Source organism: Microtus ochrogaster, linkage group LG5, assembly GCF_000317375.1.
Source record: "Microtus ochrogaster isolate Prairie Vole_2 linkage group LG5, MicOch1.0, whole genome shotgun sequence".
In the NCBI taxonomy this organism is placed as follows: domain Eukaryota; kingdom Metazoa; phylum Chordata; class Mammalia; order Rodentia; family Cricetidae; genus Microtus; species Microtus ochrogaster.
The window spans coordinates 10436422-10447546 of NC_022031.1; the positions used below are offsets into that span (position 1 = coordinate 10436422).

Below are 11125 nucleotides of genomic sequence, written 5' to 3' on the forward strand. Positions count from 1 at the left end.
TGTGTGTGTGTGTGTGTGTGTGTGTGTGTGTGTGTGTGTGTGTGGCGTGTTTGAATATTAACATTTCGGTGTGGTTTCAGAAGTCGGAGGACTCAAATCTCCTGGAGATAGAGTTACAGGAGATTGAGAGTCACATGATGCTGGGATCCAAATTAAGGGTTCTCTGCAAGAGAGGTTTACTGGCTCTTAAATCGTGGAGACATTGCTCCAGCCTCATAAATGACATTCATTTGTTAATAGTGTGTACCTACCCCAAATAACCATACAGTGGATGAGATATAATTTAGCAATATCATGCCAATTTTGCTAACTATAAAGATTATTTATTCAATATAGGGCCTCACTACATAGTCCATGCTGGCTTTGAACTTAAAGTAATTCTGCTGCTTTAGCATTTACATGTTGCAGGCATACATCACTATTCAGAGCTAAAAAAATGCAAAAAAGAAAAAAAAGAAAAGAAAACCCAAACAAAAAAACCCCGAATAGCCATGGGTAATTTCTCAACCATTTGTTCACTAATAAACTGATACAATACTATCTTGCTTGAATTTTCTCATCCAAACTAGGAATATGTAACTTTTCTTCTAGAAATTAAAATTACTTTCTAACAAATTCATTCTCTGTTTTTCTGTTTTGTTTTTGATTTTGGTTTCTTTTTTATTTATTTATTTTTATTTTGGTTTGCTTGCATTAAGGATATCTATGCCTTTAATATGCTTGCTCAAAGTTTGGCCCACATAAAATGGTTGTTTTAACCCAAACACTTCTGCAGCAAGCAAACTGGCCTAATCCTTCTGGAGAAAGTAGAACAGCCAAGACAACTATGCAATACAAGAGATAATCACACACCCTGAGCATCCCAGTCTGGTGTGATTGGAGATCATCTGATAAATGGGCACACAGTATTTCCAGATACCAGGGGAATCAGACCACTTCTACCTGCCACTAGCAATACAGTAATTTAGTCAGTAAATATATTTCCTTCATATTCTGCTTAATCTTTAATGTTTTGTCTAGCCCTTTATGGGCAGGTGTTACACAAAGTTGTAGAGTTCTAAAATGTCTAAAAACCTTTTTAATTTTTTCACTGTGACCAAGGTCAAAAATTGAACTCAGCAACACTACAACCCTGCACAGATTGACCTCCAAAGCAACTCCACTCCACCTGAAAGTCACACAAAGGCCTTCCACACCTACTTATTCAAGGTCATAATATGATTGTCCTTCTGCTGGCTTGAATCTCCCCACGGCCATCGTCTACAGGAATCAATATCAATAACACCAGCAAAAGCAATCTTTTTGGTAGTTACATTGACACCAAATCCAATCTTTATATCAACCATTGTACAGTTCTGGAGTAGCTGGAATTTCTCCAGTATTTCAAAAATTGTTTGTGTAACAAGACTCTTGATGTCCACAACATGTCCAACAAAACAAAATTTTATAGCAATGAGCTGCTCTTCAAAGCACTGTGGATAATTAATAGCATCATTCTGAAAGAATATCTCCACCTCCAGTGAGTAAAATTTATACCCCTCTTTTACATCAGGCTTCATTTTGAGGAAAGACGCAGTTGCTATTCCTTGGCACACACACCCATTCAGTTGACATCATTTCATAATGAGGTGCAATCAAAGTGGTCTCCTTACATTTCTTGTAAAAGCAGTTTGATACCAACTTCCTGTTACAGCTGAAAGATAACTGGAAATATCAGCCTTCCAGGTAATTCTTTCTAGCTTCATTTCCTGCTATAATCTGGTCATATTAGGCAGCAAGAAGACTCTTCCTGACCTATCTAACAATTCATAGCCTTCTTTGTCTTATCCACATGGAGTTTTTTCCCAATGCTCAGTGCTCAGCTGTTACCATTATCGTGGCTGGGTTGGAGGCACAGATGACCTGGGAAAGACCTACAATACCTGGATTTGAATCTTGATGTAGGTGGGTCTTTTGTCAATGTGTTAATTTTATTGGTTAATAAAGAAACAGCCTTGGCCTTTGATAGGCCAGCCCTTAGGTGGGTGGAGTAGACTGAACAGAATGCTGGGAGAAAGAAGGCAGTGAGGCAGACACTATAGCTCTCCTCTCCAAGATGGACACAGGTTAAGATCCTTCCCAGTAAGCCACCACCTCGTGGTGCTACACAGATTATTAGAAATGGGTTAATCAAGATATGAGAATTAGCCAGTAAGAGACTAAAGTGAATGGGCGAAGCAGTGTTTAAAAAGAATACAGTTTCCATGTAATTATTTTGGCTAAAGCTAGCCGGTAGCTGGGAGCTGGGAGGCGGGAAGCAGCCCACAGCAGCTCCTTCTACAGAATCTCACATCTCAGTCAGTGAGTTCATGGAAGCATTACTTTTCTTGTCAGAAATAGGTTGTTACTTCTTCCAAGCATGGAGTAAAGTGATTGCTTAAGTATACAGAAATATTCATAAGACACTGAACATTGTACCTGGTGTCTAAAACATTAATTGCAGGCATCAACAAAGTGTAACTCTTAAGATATTGATATCATGGTTGTTCTTTTTTTTAAAAAAAAAATTGCTTTTCAAATTAACTGCTAAATTTGTCCATTTATCAGATACAAAATGGTATTTTAAAGTGTGTCTATCAAATTATGGAATAATTAATGTCACTAATTAACACATGTCTTACTTCACATTTACCTATGTCTGTGTGGAATCTATAGAAGTTGGTCTTGAAGTAGAAAGGAGCCTGGTGATTTCTGGGGTCGTGGAGTTGCTGAAGACTTGAATTTATCAGTCAGGTGGAGAGATTCAAGTTCAAGAGATTCTTTTTAGAGCACACTGACAGTAAATAATGGTAATACTTTGCATCTTTGAAAAATCTGAATATTTGCTTTTGACCATATTTATTTTCAATTTTATATGTTATTGCATCTCATTGCTCTAAAATCTCCTTTTAGAGGGAAACCATTGGGATTTGTTTGTACATTATAGCAAGTATCACACTTGCATTAAATGAGCTCCATGGAATGGATACATCCACAAAGCACTTGGTATTATAAACATATTCAAGAGCAAAATGTGGCAAGGTGAATTGGAAGTCATTTTGCCAATTATGACTTACTTTAAAATTCTATTGCCTTACTTAAAAAATGTATACATTTTATAACAACAAGCAAATCTAACAATCGCTCAGTCAGAAAACTGTAAGACAGTTTTCCATTTTGATTCTTAGTTTAACAACTCATTACAAACTTCAGTAATGCCAAAAGTACCTGCTGGTTTACAGCTTACCACTGTGTGACCTTGCCTTTTAAAACTACTTCCTTAATAAAAATATGTTCAATGAATTAATTTGAGTTTTGTTGTAGACTGCATATATTTAATTCACACAATATTAAAAACAATTATCATGAAGTCACGTGATTTAGCTTATGCCAGAGAAATGACATGACAAAAAGTAATCTATCGACTGGTTCTCTCACGGAAATAGCAAGGCCAACAATGGAAAACTTTCTCTATGGGTTTTATAAAATGGGAACTAGCTAGAAGGATGGGATATCATGACTAACCATATCATTGTCCTTCCATGCTAGCATTTCATATTCCCAAGTCTCAGTTTACTCCATTACTATACAGTGGGGTGATTTGGTTAGGTTCAGAACTCAGTTTTAATGAATTAACAGTGATTTTGGAGAATCTTGGGCTGAGCCTCATTTTCAGACTTTTCATTTGACTCTGGGGAGAAGGGAGATGAAGTGAGGGTACAATCGGTCATAGTTCACCTCTTTCTCTTCACTCCTGTGAGACTGTGAAGAAATAAGCTATGCTGTAGCCCTTCTGAAAATGAAATATTTAATAATGCTTTTAAATGTATCTTTTCATGTGATGAAAGATAAATACAATAATGATGTCACTTATTAAACAGCAATGTCTTTACATATTAAAACTCAAAAATATACAAAATACCTTGGTTTTCATCATATGGCCATAAAGGGATTTATTTTCAGAAAAGGTTTTGCTCTGTAAATTTATTTTTTTTTCTCCAGAGAAAACTGAGTAGTATGAATACAGGCTATTGGCAGTCTGGGACCTCTGATGACCCAGGAGCTTCTTGAGGACAGAGCCCAGATCTTAGATAACTGTGGGCTCTTTCATGGTTCCTGAAATAAGTGGTACATAATAATAGGAACACATTAAATTGATGAATATTACAACATACAATTCATTTTTTGCACACACACAGCCTGCATGTATGCCTAGCATCATATGAGTGCTTGTTGACCACATAGACCAGAGGCTATCAGATCCCCTGAACTGATGAATGGCTGTGAGCCACTCTGAAGGTGCTATGAATCAACCCAAACCATTGGAAGAACAGTCAGTACTCAACTACTGAGCCATCTACACAGCCCCTCAGAAGTATTCATATGTAGTGGTAACTACTACCACTAATGTTTTGATCTAGCTTTCTTTTTCTTGCCTTTTAAAGTTACTAAGTTATTTTTAGGGTAAAAATTCCACTTTGAAATTTATGTTTGTTGATGTTGCGATCTAGGTTCTTGCTGGTGACTAGAGTACAGAGGACTATCACAGGGTCACCTCTCTTTGTACAGAGCACAGACTAGATTCCTCGGAAGCAAGCTTGAAGATGGCAATAGTGGGGATAGTAGATGATATTGTAATGGACACTGCTGCTCATCCTTCTTTGTTCCAGGACAGAAAAGAAGCAAGTTGTCTCAAGTTGAGGCCAAGTTTCCTCCATGATATTCCCTGGGTTTCCCAATCTCCCCAGGAAAGGAACATGACTTCGTAAGCAAAAACATCTGTTGAACAGAAACCTTTCTGGAAGCTGGTGTCAATCTCAGGTGGTATTTACAGCAAGTAAGAAAGTAAGTCTGAAGGGGATTAGAATCATACAACCTGCAGAGTTTACCACTCTGGATTAAGAGCCAGAACTATATCTGGTGATGCAATGATCTCTTACTGATTAGATAGGAGCTTTCATATTGATAATCAAAGTAACTTAGGTCACTATATTGTCTTTGCAGTTTTCTATCAAAATATTTATGAACAATACAGCAGAGTCATACAAAACACCAAATCATATATCCATGTAACATTTCTCAAATTCTAAGATAAGGCCACCACACAGGTTATTAATCAGTTTTCAAGATGTGGAGAAAACTGGATTATACTGATCTTCATGGAGGGATGCATGGTCATGAAGCCATAGGGACTGAGCTTCATCTCCTGATCTTAGTAGCAGACTGTCTGGTGGAAGAGGAATATATTTAATGAAGTCTGTCCCTGCCCCTACTCTTACCGCAGGGTAAGCTAGCATTTTCTAGCTTGTACTAAGTTAAAGTATACATTACCAAGATCCTTATTGGTCTCTCTTATATTCATATCAACAGAGTAAACACATGCCTATTTTTCTTTCTTTCAGATACTACCCATGACCAAGTTGGCAGTGATCAAAGAAAATCATTTCTTCCCAGTCAGCTTGTATATGCAGTAAAGACTGGATACTTAGCAAACATGTAGATTACATGAGGACTTTCTTATTGGTCCTACACACACACACACACACACACACACACACACAATCCATGAAAAATATTGCATTGAAAAAATGCATCATATGGATCCACCTAAGTGCTGTAATTGGTTGCTTGGTTTCTAAAACACCTTAAAATTTTGTAATACAAAACCCCATATAATTTGATATTTACAAAGAAAATTTTTGCAGGAAAAAATACACTGATTATTGCTGTTTGTACTAAAAGTCAAAATGTTTATGAGTTTCATGAAATGTGTACCAATCAAATCATACTTATTGCCATACATTCTAATCTACATTTCCTCTATTTGAGATACTACTGACTGTATAAATGTAATACCGAGTCAATCACCAGCACTTTTAGTTTTCAACTAAGTTGTCATTTGTTTACATGTATGAAATTACACAGAGACAACGCGTTTCCAGTTTTTCAATTCAAATCAGAGTATTTAGGTAACAGTGCCACCTATTGCTATAAAGTTAAAGTATCGCAGTTGTTAGCACTTCCTTAATATTTCATCCAAATCTTTTATTTTCTGATTGCATTTGTTATTCGAAGTTCATATACTGACTAATATGTAATTTTAGATATAAATTTTAGATATATATTTGAAAATTTAAATATATAATATTTCTAGAAGCAATATGAAAATAAAATAATTTAGGCTTACATTTTAATTTGTCTTTAAAAGCTTACATTACAGTAGAGTATGACGAAAATTAGAACTAATATGTATTTAGCATCATCTACCATTAATAAATAGAATATAATTTTATCTGTGGTAAATTATACACTAATGCATTTCAGAAGATCATTGGAATATACAAACCTAATTGTTTTTGCTGTGATAAAAACTGTAATTTTATAAGTTCCTCAATTTGGATTTGCATAAAATATTTACATTACAACATGATATATATTTTATTTCTCTCTTATTTTATAAGTATACAAAGACAACTGAAAGCATATGCTCATATAAATTGATACCACACATGTTCACATACATTAATATGAATGCCTCTTTGAAGAAAAATGCTATTTTGACTTTTCTACTACAGCCGCCTGTTTACATACATGAACAAAATGTATATTTAATTAACTAATTTCTGTCTATCTATAACCTTCAAATTTATAGTTTTATAATGTGCTACTCTAATGATTTTTTACTACTCATTAAAAATTGTGTATGGTTTCATATGGTTATCTACAAATACTAAGAAAAGTTCTTGTGATCTCTAGCACAGAAGACTCCAATGAAGTTAAATAAAAGTAAAGCAGAATCAGCTTTATCTTTCCCCAAAGAACCATGGCATAAAGTGGTAATTATATTTTTGGAATTTAAAGATGCAGTAGATGAGGAAAAAGAATGATTGAGTTTTTAAAATACATGATACTCTCCATCTAATAATTATGATAGTATCGTCAATCTTGTACTCATTAATCTTATGCAAATTTTTATGTGTTTTGAAATCATAATTTCCCTTCAGCTTGTATAGAATCTTTGTAATTTAAAGGTGAAAATTATTTAAATCTATCAATTACATCTTTCATCTTGCATTAAGTCCCATTGAACTGTTTGTTGGTTGTATGATTATATAAGATGCAATAATGTTTTTAGATCACCTAAACTTTTGCTATATAATTCAAAGTATTTGAAAGGTCTCATAATATCTTAATAAATATCTGAAGAATTGGAGTTTAACAACACTGTGTGGCCTGTTTACTACACAGCTGTTCATGTAAAGATACCCAGCATTTGTGAAAGAGGGGCAATTACATTGCTAGCAGAACCCAGAATAAATCGTTTTATCTGATTTATCAAATGATTATCACTGTGAAGGGAATATAATTAAGCATCTTACATTTTGAGAATTCTATATGTAGGACCATCTTGGAACAGAATTCCTTCTTAACAGTGATTTACTAGACAAGTTCAAGAATAAATGCATTTACCAATTTTCCTTTTAAAAAAATCAAAGATATTTTTGTTCTGTTCTCTTGTATATGGCTATGCTTACTTAACTCAAATGAATATTTAAAGACAATTCCATTCAAGTATAGATTGTTTTCACAAATAGGCTAACTGAAATACACAAGACAATATGTATTTCAGAAGAAAGAGAGAAAAATGCAGAAGGGCTGATTGTTGATTCATGTGATAGAAAAAGAGGATATTTAAATTGTCAATGGGTACCACTAGCACTTAGAAATCCCTTATCTTTTGAAGGATTCATCACTAGCTTTCAACAGAAATATGGGAATACAAGAAAATGAATGAGCAAGGGAAATTGGGGAAAAATTGAACATTTTTTGGGTTTCAAACCCAAGTTTATATAATTTATATAAGCACATGAAAGATGCTACTACATTAAAAAACATGCCTTACTATCAATAAAAATCCAGAATACAAATGATATACATACAAGTATACTAATATACCGTAGTATGCTTAAAATAAAAATAAAATAGGTTATATTATGTGTATAAGCTTAACCTTGCTTTGCAATTAAAGTTCAAGCATTTGATTGGTTTTGCGCATAGGAATTTGAACAGTTATTTTATATGAAGATCTTAATGTACATTTTGGGATTCTATTCAATCCCTCTAATTAATATTGTCATTGATATATAATCTAATGTGAGATGAGAGAGAGACACCTGGATCAAATGTTTAATTATTTGTCTTTCCTTCTCACAGAATTTGTGAAGAATGCAGACTGCATCTTCTACAGAGAGGTGAGGTGGTTATACCCCAATCGCTAACACCATCACTGCTTTTATATCTTGGTTTTGACTCAATCGTTGCTTTAAATGAGCATCACAAAACCAATGGAGCTTCAGTCTCCACATTTCCTTCCCATCACGATCATTTTCAATTTATTTTTTCGTGCATGTCATCATTTTAATGTAAATCTTTCTCTTTCTTTTTCAATGAAATGAAATGATTAAGTAATTCTCTCTTTTGCATGATTAAAGATGACGGATAAGCTTGGGTAGGTGGATAAAAATCAAGAATCCTAGCAGAGTCTGCACACATCACATGTCAGAATCCTTCCAGCCTGCTCACTGTTAATGACATGAAAAAATTAGCATGTCTGTGCTAGCCTAGAAAGAGTCAAAAGATAAGGACCCTATATTCCTCTTTAGCTCAAATTTAAATGGCTTTCAATTTTTTGCTATAATTAATCTCTAGTATAAGAGATATTAATATAATTTTTTTCAATAATGTGGTTTTGTTAGAAACTAAAAGATCAGCAAGCAGCAAGCACTTAGTTATTTTTTTTAAGTAAATAAGAATAATTAAACAGAAAATAGAAAGAAAACACTAGGCAAATCCACAGGACCAAATCACTTCAAGCATTGGTTATTCTGGCCCTTCTGCTTCAGTAATTTTCTCGTCATGATTGAAGAAATTACATGAAAAATATATAATTTCATTTAGTATTTTATTTTTCATTACTCTTTTCCTTTACCATACATTATCCCTTTCATGGGTCACTGAGATCTGTGTGTCACAATGAAATTATCACAAGGAAGTAATGCTATATGCCTTCACTGCTTCCAGATATGGATTCTGAAATGATGCCAAAAGCCTGGACTTGACCCCAGAACTCAGAAGCCTCTTGACTGATTTAGGGTATTTTTCCTAAAACCACCGTTAAAAGCCACGACTATTGTGAACACTCACAAGCTCTCACTCGTAGCTGCCTCAGTTAGCTAATTTATCAAAGAAAGCCACACTTATTTATTATTTTTTTTTTGGCAGAGGTCATTCTCTGATGACAAGAGAACACACCTGTCTTAGATAATTTGCCAACTAGGACCACTTAGCATTTCCTGACCCAAGTTTTGCAGACATCTGTATTATGGAGACATTGAATGCTTTTCTTCCCTGTCTTTCATTCTTTCTTTCTACAGAAGAAATTGCTATTCTTTGATATTTTTTCCTTCCCCTGAGTATGTTCTGGATGGCAAAATTTGGGCTACACAATGCTAATTTCTAACCTAACGCCATGACAGCAATCACAGCCGTCACTAGGATGGAATAAAGAGAGCAATCTAACATCCAGGGCTATGAGTTTCTCATCAGTGGCTGGCAGACTGCCGTGAAGGCTTACAGTAATCCCATTGGACAGCCCTGGTTGATGAAGCCTGGGAACAGGCTGCAGAATGTGGGGAGTTCACAATTGCAAGCATTTGTCCATAATTTAAAGCTATATGCGAAGTGGAGAGTATTCATCTGAACAACAAGCTGTAATTTTACCGGAGTAACATTTACACAGTTTTTAACCCATTAACGCCTCCTTCCCTCACACAAGCCATCGCCCTTGTTCATAAAATACCTTTCTCAGAAGCAACACGCAAACCCGTAGCTCAGGCTTATCTGTTAAGCTGTGAAAACCTGCCAGGAGAATAAAAGCTTTTTGTTTGGAAACAGCATCGGTGAATGACATTTCTAAATCTCAAAGTTGGCAGTTTTTGATAGTTTCCTTGTATGCCGTGCTTTTAGTACTTGGAATTCATTTTTAGCATATCACAAGCATATCTAGGCTGGTATTTAACTTTTTTTTTCATTTTCACATTGCTGACTCTGACCATCTATTGCTTCCGCCTGTGATATTAGCAGAGTGTAATGAGTGAGGCCACTACAGTTCTCCGGCTCAGACAGAACAGCTTGTGCCTGCCGTGCTGTTGTGCAGAAGCACTGTGGACCTGGCTTCATGCCTGACATGCTGCTTTTGGCATTGCAGAAATGGAGCATCATTTCAAAAAAAGGAAACAATGTGTTTTATATGCCAAAAGTCCATAATTATTGTGATTACCTGCATAAAACAGTGTGTTTCTGAATGGAAAGATTTGCTTCATCCCAGGTTCAGAATTAAAAAAATTAAAGCCACTTTTCTTTATATAAATTACACATTTGCTTCTGGCTTCCTTCAGATCAAATTAGCTTTTTCCCCCCTCTTGCAAACTATTATCGCAAACATATACCTTTTACTCTGGCTTCAAAAAAAAAATGTTTCTATTCATTCAGTAGCAGCTATTTCTGCTACCATTGTTCTTTATCTCCATCTTATTCTTTCCATTTAAAATAAAAAAAATCATTGATGGAAACCTAATGCTGTCAGCTTTTATATATTGGTCCTTAGCATTAACAATCTTTTTTAATAAATAAACTAACAACCACATTAACTTTGCTTGCATTCTAACCAAATCATTATATAATGACATCACATCTCTCATTTTAAGTTAATGTCTTTATTTTGTGGGAGAAGCTGTAAATTGAAAATCAACAAGTGTCTTAAAGCAGAGACTCATTTGTGGGATAGCTTAATGTTCTCAGCTATCTATGGTTACGTTGTATAAGCTATGAAAAAAATCACAGAATATACTTAGCATTCAGAGGCTATTCTGATCTTAACTAATTCATTAATAGTGAACATTCTTGTAAGTCTGTGATACTTAAACATTTACAAAACATTTTTCTAGTATTTTTACTTAAAAACTTATTTAAAATTAATTATATACTTTTGTGGAGCACAATATTTATTAAATACATATTTGCTGCGTGATTAGTACAAGATAATTAA

The 11125-nt window shown here is 34.6% G+C and overlaps 1 pseudogene; it reads right to left on the minus strand.

Annotated features, from left to right (window-relative positions):
* Positions 1 to 844: 844 nt before the first annotated feature.
* Positions 845 to 10266, minus strand: LOC101994127 (annotated as a pseudogene).
* Between the last annotated feature and the right edge of the window lie 859 nt (positions 10267 to 11125).